Consider the following 5,436-nt stretch of genomic DNA (forward strand, 5'->3'; position numbering starts at 1 on the left):
AGAAACTATGCAGGCCAGACGTGAATGGCAAGAAATATTCAAAGTGATGAATAGCAAGAACCTACAACCAAGATTACTCTACCCAGCAAAGCTATCATTCAGAATTGAAGGGCAGATAAAGAGCTTCACAGATAAGAAAAAGCTAAAGGAGTTCATCAACACCAAACCAGTATTATATGAAATGCTAAAAGGTATTCTTTAAGAAGAGGAAGAAGAAGAAAAAGGTAAAGATAAAAATTATGAACAACAAATACATATCTATCAACAAGTGAATCTAAAAGTCAAGTGAATTAAAAATCTGATGAACATAATAGAATCAGGAGCATAGAAAGGGAGTGGACTGACAATTCTCAGGGGGAAAGGGGTGTGGGGGGTGCAGGAAGAGACTGGACAAAAATCTTACACCTATGGGTGAGGACAGTGGGGGAGTGGATAAGGGCAGAGGGAGGGGTGGGAACTGGGTGGAGGGGAGCTATGGGGCGGGGGTGGGGAAGGAGGAACAACTGTAATAATCTGAACAATAAAGATTTATTTAAAATAATTACTCTCAGAGGAAAGAAAATATGGCAGAAAATTTAAAATGTCACTAGAGAGATGAAATAGGGAAAGTTTAGGATAAGCTAAAAAGATTAGGACATTAAAAAAATGAAGAGCCCTAGCCGGCTTGGCTTAGTGGATAGATCGTCAGCCTGCGGACTGAAGGGTCCCAGGTTTTATTACGGCCAAGGGCACATGCCTGGGTTGCGGGCTCAATCCCCAGTGGGGGGGCGTGCAGGAGGCAGCCAATCAATGATTCTCTCTCATCATTGATGTTTCTATCTTTCTCTCCTTCTCCCTTACTCTCTGAAATCAATAAAGAAATATATTTTTTTAAATGAAGAGAAAGAAAATTAGATCCATCCACGTGTCACACATCTGAAAATTATGAGTTCCAAAGGGAAATAGTGGAGTGGATGAGTATATTAATTTCAAAAAGTCCCCCAAATGGGTAATTATCCAGATTGACAAAGTATGGTAGATTGTTTTTCTAAAGATGCCTCCATCACCTCCCATATCACAGGTTTTCCTAAAATATGGTGGTCTTAACATTTGAGAAATGGGATCTATGCCCTGTCCCTTGAATCTGTAACCAGATGTTTGTAATCAATACAATGCAGTGGATGTGATCCTGCTTGAGTTCTCCAAAGCTGCGCTTGGTGGAGTTCTTAGCTGCCATATAAGAAGTCAACCACCCTTACTTGAGGAAGCCAAGCTATATGGTAAGGTCACATATAGCCACTCGGGTTGAAAGCTGCAGCTGAGCCCCCAGCCATCAATGCAACATCACCTTCTAGGCATGTGAGTGACCTGTCTTGGACATCCAGCCTAGTCAAGCCTTCAAATGACAGCAGTCCCAATCAATACCCGATTTTGACTGCATGAGAGATCCCAAGGGAAAGCTACCCAGCTGATTCTTTCCGAAACTTAAGCTACTATGTTTGGGGTCGTTTGTGACACAACAGTAACTGCTAGAAAAAAGTACTACTCTAAGTGCTCAGCACAATAAATTGGATGGGGTGTGGGGGGAGGGAGACCAACACTTCAAGCATGTTGTTGAGAAATTCGAGAACATCAGGGATAGAGATGATCTTTAAAACTTCCAGCAACAAAAACCAAAAACACAGAGGAATGATTTTCAATCTCAAATTCTATCCATTCAAACGATCAATCAAATATAAGAAATAACATTTTAAATGTGCAAGTTCCCCGGCTGCCAGTAGATGGTTCCATCAAAATGAGAAAGTGAATCATTTCCTTGGAATTTAGAGAATGTCCAAGCTGTAGCAGAAAGAAGAGGGTTTGCCCAGAGGGTCACCTCAAGAGGAGCTAGCACAGTACCTGACGCACATGACTGTGATGGGAGGAACTTGACACTCAGGGCAGACAGTTTCAGATGAAGCAGTGATAGGAACACAGAAAACCAAGCAAATGAAAAAACAAGGCAGTTGACTCCAAGACAAACTGAAAGTACCTGAAGGAATTGTAACCATAAACCAAAACACGGCTCAACAGCAAACAATATTAATATAGTCATACTGAACTCTGAATGCAGATTTCAGTCAACATTAAACTAGTAGGAGAGGAAATATAGGTATCTTTGTGTGGATGATATATGTTGCAGAGGATAGTGTAAGACAGCTATATCCTTTTCCATTTGTAGGAAATCAACAGGTAATGTCTAAAAGCAAGATTAAGAGATGACCCCGGGGTGGGGATGTGGGGGTAAGAGATCAACTAAAGGACTTAAATGCATGCATATGAGCATAACCAATGGACACAGACAGTAGGGGGGTGAGGGCATGTGCTGGGGTGTGGGAGTGGCTGGGGAAAGATGAATGGGGGAAAAAAGGAGACTTATGTAATACTTTTTTTTTTTTTTTTTATGTAATACTTTAAGCAATAAAGAATTTAAATTTAAAAAAGAGATGGGCCCTTGCCCCCCGGACAACGTGGCTCAGTGATTGAGCATGTTGACCTGTGAACCAGGAGGTTGTGGTTCGATTCCCAATTGAACATGCCCAGGTTGGCAGCTCCATCCCCAATATGGGGTGTGCAGGAGGCAGCTGATCGATGACTCTTTCTCATCATTGATGTTTCTATCTCTCTCCCTCTCCGTCTCTGAAATCGACAAAAATATATTTAAAAAAAGAGAGAGAGGAGAGGAACCAAGATGGCGGCAAAGGTAAACAACTAAATTGCCGCCTTGCACAATTTCAAAACTACAACTAAAAGACAAAACATCTATTACCCAGAACCACGGGAAAGCTGGCTGAGTGGAAGTTTTACAACTAGAAGGAAAGAGAAAGGAGCACAAACGCTGAAAAGCTGAGGTACGGAGGCACGCGAATTGGGCTAGTGGTGGGTGACTGGGCGCGCAGCTTTTTTCAACCCAAAGGGAGACAAGCTCCCAATCACTCTGAAATCCAGTTTCTGGGGACACACGGGGGACCCAGACGCCTACAGGGAGAAGCTGGACTGTCAGCCATCGGGTCGGAAAGTGAGGGTGAATTTTTTGCACAGGTGCGCCCAGCAATCAGAGTTTACTGCGCTGGAGCATGGGACATGGGGACTTGGAAACGCGGAAAGGCAGAGAAGGCTGGCTGGCAGCCATTGCTGTTTGCCACGCACTAGCCTAGTGACGCCCTGAGACCCCATCCCGCACAATCTCCAATCTACATAGGAGACCCCAGGCTCCACACAGCGGCTTTTGCATATAAATGGCCTGCCCTGTGGCAGCTTAACCAAATAAACTGCAGCTCCAGTCAGACTGCTCCAAAACCACCAAATCCCAAGCAAAGAGGAGAAAACTGTAGTTCCTGCTGTAGCTCCTGCTGGGTGGCCTCAGACAGTAGCTGACCTGCACCCCATTGGAGATCCAGACACTAGTGTATCTAGTGGTCTGTGTGAAATGACACCAGATTTCAACTACTCTCATAAGGGACACATTCAAGAGGCAGACTCAGTGAGCACCAAAGCCCTACTGGAACAAGTCCTGCCCCATAAACTTGTCTCCAGCACAGCAATTCTTCCGTTATAGACATAGTGGGTCCTCACAGCCAATTGGCCTGGAGGTCAATTCCTCCCAGTGACACCAACAACCATCAAGACTTAACTACAACAAGGCTGTACATACAGTCCACAAGGGGTGCACCAAGAGTGTCCACCTCAGGCAACTGGGAGGCTGACCCATTGAACCACATAGGACACCTAGCACACAAAGCTACCCTACCAACTCAGGGAAGCAGCGAAAATGAGGAGACAAGGAAACAGATCACAAACGAAAGAAATGAAGGAGAACAAATGACTGGACAGAGTTCAAAACCACGGTTATAAGGTTTTTCAAGAATTTCCTAGAAAAGGCTGATAAATTTAATGAGACCCTCAAGGATATGAAAAAGGACCAACTAGAAATTAAACATACACTGACTGAAATAAAAAATATTATACAGAGACCCAACAGCAGACTAGAGGAACGCAAGAATCAAGTCAAAGGACACTCCTCTGGCATGACTTCCAGCATGGAAGAACTCCACCAAGCGCAGCTTTGGAGAACTCAAGCAGGATCACATCCACTGCATTGTATTGATTACAAACATCTGGTTACAGATGTGTGGGCACATCCCCAGTGGGGTTGTGCAGGAGAAGCAAGAAGAGAAGAGAATCCAGAAAGTTGAAGATAGTGTAAGAAGCCTCTGGGATAACTTCAAGCGTACCAACATCACAATTATGGGGGTGCCAGAAGAAGAGAGAGAGCAAGACACTGAAAACCTATTTGAAGAAATAATGACAGAAAACTTCCCCCACCTGGTGAAAGAAATAGACTTACAAGTCCAGGAAGCGCACAGAACCCCAAACAAAAGGAACCCAAAGAAGACCACACCAAGACACATCATAATTAAAATGCCAAGGGCAAAAGACAAAGAGAGAATCTTACAAGCAGCAAGAGAAAAACAGTTAGTTACCTACAAGGGAGCATCCATACAATTATCAGCTGATTTCTCAACAGAAACTATGCAGGCCAGACGGGAGTGGCAAGAAATATTCAAAGTGATGAATAGCAAGAACCTACAACCAAGATTACTCTACCCAGCAAAGTTATCATTCAGAATTGAAGGGCAGATAAAGAGCTTCACAGATAAGAAAAAGCTAAAGGAGTTCATCACCACCAAACCAGTATTATATGAAATGCTGAAAGGTATTCTCTAAAAAGAGGAAAAAGAAGAAAAAAGTAAAGATAAAAATTATGAACAACAAATACATATCTATCAACAAGTGAATCTAAAAGTCAAGTGAATTAAAAATGTGAGGAACAGAATAAACTGGTGAATATAATAGAATCAGGGGCATAGGATGGGAGTGGATTGATAATTCTCAGGGAGAAAGGGGTGTCTGTGTGGGGGGTACTGGAAGAGACTGGACAAAAATCATACACCTATGGATGAGGACAGTGGGAGGGAGGTAAGGGCAGAGGGAGGGGTGGGAACCGGGTGGAGGGGAGCTATGGGGGTAAAAAAGGAGAAACAACTGTAATAATCTGAACAATAAAGATTTATAAAAATAAAAAAAAAGAGAGAGAGAGAGAATAGGCCCTGGCCAGGTAGCTCAGTTGGTTGGAGTGCCATCCTCATATGCCAAGATTGTAGGCTCAATCCCCAGTTAGGGCACATATAAGAATCAACCAATGAATGCATAGGTAAATGGAACAAGAAATCAGCTGAAACCGGTTTGGCTCACTGGATAGAGCGTCGGCCTGTAGACTGAAAGGACCCAGGTTCGATTCTGATCAAGGGCATGTACCTTGGTTGTGGGCACATCCCCAGTGGGGTTGTGCAGGAGGCAGCTGATCGATGTTTCTAACTATCCTTCTCCCTTCCTCTCTGTAAAAAATCAATAAAA

This window comes from Eptesicus fuscus, chromosome 3, assembly GCF_027574615.1.
Source record: "Eptesicus fuscus isolate TK198812 chromosome 3, DD_ASM_mEF_20220401, whole genome shotgun sequence".
Classification (NCBI taxonomy): Eukaryota; Metazoa; Chordata; class Mammalia; order Chiroptera; family Vespertilionidae; genus Eptesicus; species Eptesicus fuscus.